General features: G+C 35.6%; 1 pseudogene; it reads right to left on the minus strand.

The window, feature by feature from the left end:
- Positions 1 to 12,390, minus strand: part of LOC117411262 (laminin subunit alpha-2-like) — a 67,381-nt pseudogene that overhangs the window by 15,595 nt on the left and 39,396 nt on the right.

Raw genomic sequence — 12,390 nt, forward strand, 5'->3', positions numbered from 1 at the left:
ATGTATGTACCTCACAACGCATCCTTTACAGTTTCCTTGTCTTTCCCTGTAGTTCCACAGTCCAATAGGTTTGCTGTCCAGATATGTTTCTCCCATACAGCCAGAGAATGTGGTTGTTTTGACAGCATCTGCTTTCTGCAGATTTAAAAATAAATAAACAAATTAAAACACTACAATTGTCTCATTCGCAATAAGTTGGTCTCTACAGTATACTGTTTAATGTAGCCTAAGAGAATGTCTTTAGAATATAAACTGCATTTTAATATGAACAACCTTTATTTTGGTAGTTAAACCCCCAACAAACAGGTAAGCATTGGCATCCACGTCTAGAATAGTGTAGTCTGAAGGTGACACTCCACTGAAGGTGCTTGGCATTATGCTGGCTTTAGGGCCTTCCAGTGCGTGCACTGAAATGGTGCCATTACGTCCAATGCTAAAGCAAAGAAAAAGCAAAAACATTTAGAACTTGTGCAGCCTATAAAGCTCTCTATTTCTAAAACAATGCTCCCCCTTAAGTACAGTAAGCAACACAGAATGTACTAAAATAAAGTGTTGAAGTAACAACAAGCCAAACAAATACTGTACTTAATTGAGGAAATAAAATGTTCAGTGAATGGCTAAATGTAGTAAATAACACATGGAACATATAAGGCACATTAAAATATAATTTATTTTCAAGTGAGCTGGAGCAATCATGGAGGAGTCACCTACTGGCTTCAGAGCTGGCTTTAAACACATTCTCTAATACAGATACAGTATGTAACATTTATTCTTGTATTACATATATGAACTAAATATATAATGTCTCCAATTATAAATACTGAGTGATGACGCTAACTTCCTTTTTTCTTCAATGCCCCTTGGGAATCAAGCAGAGCATACTAGGCTTAGGAAGCCTTGGCAGTGCACTGGGATTTATCAACCTCTGCTTAGTTGCATTATGGTTTATCTTTACACCTTACCTAGTAATTGGTCTGATGATTCATAAGACGATTATAAAGATTATCGAGCATTCCCAATTTACACATTTACTAATGACATTTAGCCATTGGGGAAATCTTCTTTCCCATAAGATTAGCCACACTAGCTCAGTATACATGCTGCCTTATGCAACAGTAAAATACTGATGACTACATTCTTCTCAAGGTTTAATATATACAAAGAAGAGTTTAATGCATGTTCGTTGGTGGTGCTCATTTATGTAAATATATGCTGAGCTTGTTACAGTAAATTTGATTTAAAAAAATTGTTGCACATCAGTAATTGTTTTCTTACCTCGGCTTGTTCTTATCACATGTCCTTACAGCATACATTAAAATCATGTAAATATGAACCTCAAGATTTTATTAAATGAGTTATTGGTTTACTGGGCTGTCATGTAGTTGTTGTACTGCTTTACTTTTAGTACAGTGTGGAATGTATTAAGCTCAAACCGTATGGGGCTTGGAAATCTTTCAAATTAGCTTATACTGAAAGGTCTGTAACATTATTATTATTATCTACACGATTCATCAAAATGGACAGCACAAGTGAAATGGTTTTTGGGAATTCATTTTCTTACATTTTAAACAAAAACACGCTGCTTATTGAAACTACTGGGACTCGGTGACAGTTAATATTGCAATCTTATGACAGTTGTTGTAGAACAGCATGTGACATGCATAAGGAGAATTCAACTTACCGTGAAGCTTAATTCAACTTACCGTGAAGCTTCAATTCTGTACCAGTTCTGATCACTGATGGTTATGTCTGGATACCCCACACGCCCAACCCCAGAGCCTACATCCCAAAGGAAGTTCACCTTTCCTTTACGCATCTCTATGGCCAAGAAGTCAGACTAAAACAGAACAAATGAAAATAACTATCTGGTGTAGGATCTTTGCTTTAAAACATTATCTTGAGAGTCTGCTTCTTTTGCGGGACTGTGGAAGGGTGGTGGGCAATTCACTGACACAAAGGAGACAGAACTTTATTTGTAACGCCGCTCAGGCGCACTGATTTATTTTTACCAGGAGAGGGCGCTGTTGTCCGTGGCCTAAATACTGGCAACAGTAAACAGGACCACGGGGTTACCAATACTGGTATACAGTCCAGTGCACATACAAGTGCTCAAAAATAATAATGAAAACAAAAGGCAAAAGAAAAAGGAAAAATCAAACACAGTAATAAAACTACAAACAAAAGTGCTGCTTACGCAGTGCCTCCACTGCTGCTAAGCCAGTCAGAACGGGCCTCCGACCTACGCTCAGTTATCCTATACACCGGGGTGGCCAGAGTTTCCCGTACAGCTAAACACGTCCCCTCGGGTACGTAATTATTTCTTCTATTTTTTTCTTTAAATGTCTCCCCAGCCGGGCTTGCCTGGTCCTTGTTTTACACCGACGTCTTCTGTCAGCATCCCCGTCTAGTCCCAAACATGGCCACCCAAATGCTCAACCAAGCGCTGCTCTTATGGGCCGAGCAATCTCTCAAGGCCTGCCCCAGCCACTCAGAGAGAAAGCCCACACACCCTCTTCCCCACCTCTCCGTGTCATTGCCATGACTGACAGGCGGATCCTACGAGACTGCGGACCTCTTCCTGCAGTACCACGCATGTGCCAGATAGTCAGTCCAGATCTCCCCTGTTACAGGGACCAACTGTATATCTGCTTAGGTTAGTTCCAACTGTGTTACTTTGGAAAGCAAAGTTTTTTAACCCTGAGATTATCTACACTAAAGAAGGCTATGAGATTATAGTTAGATAAATCAGGGACAGTAACACTTTAAGGTATTTATTTCCCAATGGAAAACTCTGGCCTTGTTTGATCCCAGCTATCTGCTATAACATTTAAAAACATAATAGTGCTGAATATACAAATACTAAAAGAACCTGTACAAAAAAGGTGTTTATATTCTATTTGGAACTTTCTTCCATATCATTGTCCAACATCTATTTACATAACACTTTCAAGATGGTTAATTGTTTCTTTGAAACAGAAAGGCTTGAGCTTTTCCAATATATTTTGCATATATTACACATAATTTCCCTATTTGTTTCAACATTAACATTCTAAAGCGAACCATTTACTTTGTGAAGCCATGATATCTCATACCACAACTTAAATATTGTTCATAACTGACTTACATATTTGGCACTTCCTAGATAAAAGAGCAGGTTATCAGGCATGGCTGTCTTGACATTCAGGACGATGGCGTTATACCTGCCCTTCTTAATTTCTGGTCGGTATGTACGGATGCAGTCACCTCCAGATGATACAGAGACTTTAATCTGGATTGATCGAAAAATGTAACATTAAAACACAAAGTTATTGTGTTAAGCCAAACTACAGTAGAACCTAAGTTAACTGGTGCCAAAGGTACTGCACCTTCTGACCTTCTCATGGAGCCACACTGAATAACTGGCATTCAAAACTAAAAATGTTATGATGTTTACTGACTGGCAACAGCAAATGCCCATTAAGTTCAAGAGACTGTAAATAAAGGTGTTACTGTAGTTATTATGTTTTCCATTTCAGTGACCTGGGATGATTATATAAATTAAATACATACTATTGAGATTACTCACTGAGTTTGCCTGTTTTCGAGCTTGATTGATCAATTCCTTTATCTGAGAGATGTTCTTTTTCAGGTTGTTCTGGAGCTCTTTAATTGGTTTAAGCTTTTCCAGTAATCGATCAGCTTCATCCTCTAAATCCTTAACTTTGGCGCTAGCGGCATTAACTTTAAAGAAAAAGAAAACAAGTTTCATTAGTTGTCAGAACTGTTTTCAGAAATGTGAACTGTGCCAATGTTTCTTTTGGAGCCAAGCTTTCAGCAGAAGGCAGCAACAGAGAAAAACAAACACAGCGTCAAACATGATTAAATGTTTAGCAGCCGTCTATGTAAAGGAGGAAAATGATATTAGTGAAGGGAAATAATTGCATGGAATGAGAATAAAATTTGCATATTCTTTATAAGCGCATATTAGAGAACACGCTTTGTTAATCTTACAAAGGATAGGCTTAATCTTGTTAAAGTTAAACAAAAAAGGGATAATGTTTTTTTTTTTTTTTAATGAAGCTTTTATTATATCCAACTAGTGCACATGCAGCATCAAAGTACAATACGCCACAATGCATTAGCTTTGGTGTGTCTTACGATAAACAGATTAAAATAACGTACAGGTAAAAGAGATGCATACTTATTGCTGTAGATGAAAAATTATGCACAGAGAAAAAAAAAAAAACACATGTAAGAAACAGTATCTGTTCATGTAATTGCATCCATGTCAGGCTTACCACAAAAATGTACAAAAAGGTAGACAAGGGAATTACTGAAATAGGATGTGATGTGAAATAAAAAGAAGCTCTCTTCAGAATGACAACAGAATTTTTTCGTGGGTCTTTGTACTACTGTCCTCCAGGCGATGAGAGATTGGTATTGTAAAGCATGATATTTCTTATATTAATGTTTCAAATGCTCACAAGGTTGGTTTATGAAAATTGCTTTGTAGACTTGTAAAGAACAAGCTAAATGGGTTTATCTGGGTAAAGTTGGAAATTAGAATAAGTAGTGAAGTACATGCTGCTCCACTTCTAAGGATATAAAAGCTTTTCAGGACTGGAAATTGTGATGTTTAACTTTTAACTATCATGCTGCACTGCACTAAAAACAATTTTGACGTTCAGACAGTGCTACATCTGAAATTATTGTACATTGATCATTTATATGGAGATTTTTAGACTAAAAGATATCCTTGAAAAAAAAAAACATGAAATCTTACTGTTTTTCACTGGATCTTGTATTATAGCATTTGCTCTGGCCACACCATCTTCAAGTTTGCTGTAGTTTTTCTGTAGCCCCATGAGGTTCATGTTTATGTCCTTGATTCTTCCTAGCACATCACTGGCGGTTTCATTAGCGTGTCTGGCCTTGTGTTTGGCTGCTTGCAATTTTGAACTTGTGTCTGAAAGATATATGAAAATTTAGCAGATTTTAAATTGTTTCTAGGATTTGATAATTTCCATATGACATAAATATGACACCCAAAATAAATAAAAACATTACAAATTCAAACAAAGTCTATCTGTCTATTTAAGTATATTATTATTATTATTATTATTATTATTATTATTATTATTATTATTATTATTAGGCTTCCAAGCCCATGGCTGGGAAGCCTATTGTTGTTAAGATTATTATTATTCTTTCCGCCAACAAAACCTTAAAAGTTACATAAATGAAAACCGTTGCATTAAAACTCTTGAAATTTCACAGAGTTGTAGATGCCAATGGGAACTAATGTCCACAGCTGAATGAACGCGATTGGCTGTATGGTTTGGTAGCCATATTGGATTTTACAACAAATTTTGAACAATTTACAAACATCTTCTTGTCTGAAACCACTTATCGCAGAGTTCTGAAACTTGGGGCACATGGTTAGGAATTGTCCAAGATGCACGGTTCTCGAAATGAAGCCGATTGGTTCAGTGGTATGGCGGCCATGTTGGATAACCTAATTAACACACAAATGTCTTCTCCAAAACTGCTAATCTGATTGAAGCATGGTTTCCTTTAAAGTTTACCAAAATTAAGTTGCTACAGTAAAAAACATGGCTGCCATGGGCCAATCAAATGTCAGCATTGCTCTAGTTGCATATATTGCACATAAAATGAACACCGTTGAACAAAAACTCTTGAAACTTCACAGAGTAGTGGTGGCCTATGGGAACTAATGCATGCTCTATTAAAAAAATACTTTGATATTGATCGTGACCTTTGACCTCTCCTTAAGGTCAAATGTAAAACTAGCTCATAACTACTTACAGTGTGCTGATAGGGCCATGTTTACTATGGAACACATATAGGAACCCATATATGCTTTATTCAAAAATTATCTTGATCGTGACCTTTGACCTCTCCTTAAGGTCAAATGCAAAACTAGCTTATACCTCATTACAGAGTGTAGCTATGGCAACCAATCAAAATGCTTAAATTTCACAATAACTCCTTGAAAGCCATAAAGTTGCTTGCAACTTCTAGTTCTTATTATTTATTTATTTATTTAATCAGAAAAAAATTAATTCCCAACATGTTCTTTCTCATTATTTTGCTAAAAACAATTTTTAGAGGTATAAAAGAGGACAAGGGAGGGAAGTATTTCAGCCTTAATACTTGCCATTGGGGATTGAATGAAGCTTTTCAAAAGTATCACTTAGTGACTTCAGCAGATATGTTTTCTTTGTACCAGCAGCTTTTAGTCTGGACTGTAAATTATCAAGATTGTCACCATTTTCTGAAAATAAAAATAAAAGAGAATATAACCCCCCAAAGAGAAAAAAAAGAAATTTATACAGAACATGCACATTTCATATCTACATTGACACGGTCCTGTGATGTCCTTTGTGTCAGGTATTATTGTTTAATTATCCAAGCCAACAATTCAACTTCAATTTCTTTATTTTATTTAATCTGTTAACCTTGTCAGAATTATTGCTAATACTCCATAATGAACAGGCTTGTAAGATAATTAGGCCTACATCCATAAGAAAGTTGCTTGACCTATTGTGCTCAAGAAATTGCAGTTTTTCTAATTTTAGGATGAAAGTTGGCTTTTGTGAGGCACCTTTCCTACAAAATCTGAAAGTGTACCTTTCACAATGTTATCTAACTTTTTGGCTTCATTCCACAGCCTGAAGCTCTTTTGAAGTGAGGTTTTGGCATCATCCTTTAAGGAGCCCTTAGGACTGGAAGCCTGGGGATTCAAAATGCAAAACATAAGTGTTAATAACAAACAACAAGTATAGCAGCTGACAGGATTATGAACTGTTAACATGTTTATAGAATTAAAAAACATATATTGTTCACATATTGGAGCCCAAGGAAATGAATGATTGCACTACATAAGATTGAACTTGGTCTACATGAAGCCACTGAAATGTGGTGTTAACTCTATAGTCAGTGATTCATATATATATATATATATATATATATATATATATATATATATATACACACACAGTATATATATATATATATATATATATATATATATATATATATATATATATATATATATATATATATATATATATATTATTTTTTTGCAATTTAAAATCATCACTCTAATTGCTTTAGACCTTTATCTGTCAGTCATAAAATAAGTGGTATAGAAAAGAAAAAGCAGGTCCACAAATCAGGAATAAAAAAACTGTAACTGATTGAGTCTGATCAAAATCTGGTTCATGATTAAATGATTAAGCACTCCAAGGACATTTACCATCCCAGGACACTCAAATAAATGAGATGCTTTTTCTAAGTGAGTTTCACCAGTGAAAACAACAGCATGACTTAAATCTTCACAGCATAAAATATTGACTGAATCAGTGTAAACAATGCAAATACTTGTAGTTAAAACAGTGAAATTACATTCTGAATAAAAGAGATGGATGTCCCTACCAGCTGCACAGCTTCTGTTGCACTGGCCTTCGCTTGCTTAGCAATATTTTCAGCTTCTTCAATTGAATGCTTGATGTAAGTGTAGGCTTTGAATGCCGCTGTAGTGTTAAATGACATATTTTTAGCTTCTGCCAGGATTCTGTGGGATTTGATAAAATTACACTATTAGCAATATTAAAAAGCAGCTTTCTATCATTCTTAAATCTGAAGAAAACTTTGCTTTCGTATTATCTTGAACTTCATTGGTCGTTTTACCCGGAGAGTGAAATCTTCCCCACCCTTTCAGGGCCTTCTTTCCTGTCAGTAACATACCAGTCACCCCCCCATGACTGACAGGCTTTGGCCCTAGGAAGTGAAGCAGTAAAAGACTTCCAGGAAGGCTGGGCAAGCAAACTTAGAACTGTATTTAACCAAGTATAGTACCATATGTCATGATTTAAATGTTTTCACTTCAAAACTGCACATGTAAAACCTTTATAGTGGAAGCACAAGGCCTATAATATATTAAATTATTTTGTTAGCTACAATCTGTTTCATTTGAAAGACAATGGTGCAATAGAACAGCATACCCATCCAGAATACTTGAAGAGTCATTGAGTTGGGCTGCGTGGTTCTCAGCTTGAAGGACAAGTTCTGGGAGATTGTTCTCAGTCAGACCTTCAGTTAGTTCTTCTACTTCATACTCGAGCTGTGCTCTTAGTGGTCCTATATTCCTCCCGAACTCCTCCAGATCCTTGAAGAATGCAATATTTTATATCTATAATCGACTGCAAATGTGGTAATTGATTAAAAACATGTGAAGCCTATAAAAGAACAGTGCTTTGAAAGCAATGCGAAGAATCTGGGAAAACCTATCAACAGAGGAACTCCTGCTGGTCATCTTTCTTAAGCAATTTGCTTTGTGCTGCTAGTATAAACCTCGGACTTTACTTGAAATAAAAGAAAAGATGAAACACATATCTGAAAGTGTTCCTAGGATAATAGGCTAATAAGACTGAACAAGGAGTCATTAATCACTTCAGGTTGCATATAGTACTGGCTAAGACTAGCATGAATTAAACAAACATTTATTGTGTTTTAACACAGATTTGGATGGAGAGTAAAATGAAAACAACATGTTTCAAATTGTAAGCTATTATTCAAAAATACCACAAAGTATTTTTTTCCTAAACACACCCAGATAGAAAACAATAAAAAGCCACACCAATCTAAAGCTTACTTAGTATGTATGTTTGTATGTATGTATGTAATTATGCTTACTTCAATTTCTTGATTAATGCCATCCAGCAGTTGATTGGCTTCACCGAGAATAATTTCCCCTTCAGCCAGGATACCTTCTGTGTCCTTCTTACCACCATTAACAGCTTGTTTATTTTTCTGATGTAAGTATAAAAAGAATAACAATTTTATTTTTTACAAACTTCAGTAACATAAAAGTACACCATTTTTAAAGCATGTTTAGAATCAAAATTGTAATGTGTATGTCTAAAATAAAAATTATAGGTAGATTACAATATATGCATGTAACCTCTGACCTGATCTGGACATGGATGCTTTGTGTGTTTTAAAATGTGTTAAAATTGTAGGACTCCAAAAGGTCAACTTCCAGACACGAACTGTGATTACAGGATTCTCTCAATGGGGTACTGACCTCTAAGGCAGTCATGTTTCTCTGGTTCTCAGCAGATAAGTGGTTAGCTTCTCTGATTTTTCCCTTTGCCTCTGCCAGTAGTGCCTAGGCATCATCCAGCTTGGTTCTGTAATCCGCCAGTTTGTCTGTCACCCCCAGTTTAAGGTCCTCGGTTGCTTGATGTGGGTCTCCAAAGAGTTTCTTTATCTTTTTCAAAAGGGCATCAGCAGAACTGAAATCCAACAAAAAAAAAAAAAAATTAATCATTAGATTTAATCAGTCAGTATATATATATATATATATATATATATATATATATATATATATATATATATATATATATATATATTAGGAGTTAGGAGTTATAGTCAATTAATCGTGAATCGATTAATCACCACGGTGGATCATCTAAAAATTATTGCTTAATTGATTGATCTTGTCTATCTGAATGCGGTATTAAAGAAAGTGGTGCCTGAAAAAGAAATCTTGAAAAATGTCAGAGGGTACTTACTAGAAAAAAAGATTGTATCATTTATCGTATTATTTTAGTTGCAAGTAAGTAGATTTTTCTTTTTATTAAACGTATTTCTATCAAGCGGTATCAGAAAATGTATATTGAAAAATGTGTTTGTCTGAAAAGCCCACTGGCTTCATGATTTAACTACAATGTATACAGTTCAGTTAGTGTTGAAGAAAGCTAAAGAAATGTCCAATGCTGGACACTTTTTTTTTCTTTTAAATTTTACTTTATTATACACTGTTTAAAAAAAGCAATTAATCAATAAAAATGTGCAAACAAGAGTGAATCAAACAAACAAATACATCTTGACAATCCAAACACACATATCTCCACCCCTTTTTTTTGCTTTTAAATCCACTATACACTTTTTAACCCACCATCAGCACCATTGATTAAAAAGAAAAAGAAAAACCTCCATTTTTAGTTCTCTCTCTCCCCTTCCAAGGAAACATTCAAATGAAAACGAGCAGGGTGTGTGCCCTCCCAACCCATAAAACACCACAAACAGCAATTCAAAACTAAGTTCATATTTTAAAGGACTCACTATGTCTAACTTTCAATTACATATAATCAAATATTTTCAAACTGTCAAATTATATTAAACATTAGCTGGCATTATGAAACATTTTCAGTAAATAGCATTATGTTAATACTCGTAATTGTCTTTCAATACAATTTCATGTCACTAGTGAACAGATGCGCTTAATCAATCCCATAGATCTGATATATATATATATATATATATATATATATATATATATATATATATATATATATATATATATATATATATATAAACACTGTATATTGTACAGGACAGACATACACATATACAGACACACAATTGTTAAATGCATTTACATTAGAAGTCTATTATTTTATTATTATTTGTTTATTTAGCAGACGCCTTTATCCAAGGCAACTTACAGAGACTAGGGTGTGTGAACTATGCATCAGCTGCAGAGTCACTTACAATTACGTCTCACCCAAAAGACAGAGCACAAGGAGGTTAAGTGACTTGCTCAGGGTCACACAGTGAGTCAGTGGCTGAGGTGGGATTTGAACTGGGGACCTCCTGGCTACAAGCCCTTTTCTTTAACCACTGGACCACACAGCCTCCAAAACCCCTACAAAGCTCATTTAAATTATTATTGCACTATTGTTAAACAAAGCATTGAAACATTCAGATTGATTTTGAGCAATTTCCTTCAGTAGAGAGGCTCTTGTATTTCTTATTTCTAGGACACACAGAATGAGCTGATTTCTTCTGCTGTTCATTGTGTCCTTGAATTCCTTATCATTTCCATCACTGATTCACTAGATGGTGCTGTTTGTGCTTATAACGTCCTGCTCTGGAAGCAATAGCTGTTTAGAATTGAATACGAGTTTTTAAAATGCAAACACTAATAAACACTATCTAAAAATAATAACAATAAACAAACAGCTGATATTTGGTTATGGCTAAGAGACAATCTCCCTGATTAGTGTGTAATCACAAACCAGAAACTTGCAGCAGTGAAAGTACTCAAAACTATGAAACAGCTCTCAGTCAACAAAGGAATAAAACAAACAAAAAACAAATACACACTTAAAGAAACATTTCAAATTCAGATCAGATACCCACCCCAGCTCTTCATCTGCAAGTTGCTGGTGCTTGCCCAGCATGCTCCTACGAAGCTCTGCTAGCATTTTCTCAATATCAGTATGCATCTTCTGAAGGCTTTTTTCCAGGACGCCATCTCGGATGCCAAGAGTTTCATTCAGTTTCCGAGCTTTCTCTTTCAGAGCTGAAATGTTGGATATTCATGACATATATATATATTAAACACCCCATCGGAGATATAAACACCTGGAATGACAGTGGCCAGTGACAGGGACCTTTGAGCCTCTAGTGTATGGCAGGGCCTGCTAATTGCTTTAGTAGCAAGCCTACAATACTGTATATCTAACCAGTTAGGCCAGCTTGATTCATTTCACCAAAAAGGTACCACAGTTCACATTACCATGACATGATCTTGCCAAGGATTCACATCCAGAAATTCATACCACTAAGTGAATCCAGCTCCATATAGTGACTGTCCGGTGGCGGCTCGGCAGAGGAGGCACTGCCTACCAGAACATTTTGAAATACCCTTTCTTATTTATTTATATGTAATATGTGTTATAACAATAAATACAACGCTTTAACGCGCAGGCAGTCATCCAATCCAAAGGGGTCATGAGTGACGGTATAAGTAGGGGTCGAAGTGACGTAATATGTTACTTTGTTTTGGTAATTGCAAACGAACCCGGAAGGACCTGTGATTTGTGTAAACGTATCGTGAGTGTTTTGTTTGTTTGTCTAATTGTGTCTTGTTGACGGCTAACACATTCCGGAGCTGTCGCCAAGGGCCAGCACAAACCCGGCACAGCACTGCACTTGTATCACAAAGTAACTGTATTTGCACCACGAGCACTAATTCACTCACTAACTGACTTGTGTATGTGTTTTCTATTTTGTGTGGGTGTATAATAAACAGGACTATTATTTCGGGACAAACCTGGGGTTCACAAATTAAGTAATACACACCGCTGTATTACTTAACATCATTTATTGTTTGTTTTGCCGTCAAGCACTGGACATACAAATCATTAAACAACTTTGCACCTCTATTATAATTGTCTGTCTGTTCATTGATCACCTGCACACTGTTAACCACTTTGCCACAATCATATAAAAAAATATATAGTGAACCTACTTTGCCAAAGCACTTTTTATGGAACACACAGAAGTGATTAGATGAGCTCAAAGGAGACTAATACA

Source organism: Acipenser ruthenus, chromosome 6, assembly GCF_902713425.1.
Source record: "Acipenser ruthenus chromosome 6, fAciRut3.2 maternal haplotype, whole genome shotgun sequence".
NCBI lineage: Eukaryota > Metazoa > Chordata > Actinopteri > Acipenseriformes > Acipenseridae > Acipenser > Acipenser ruthenus.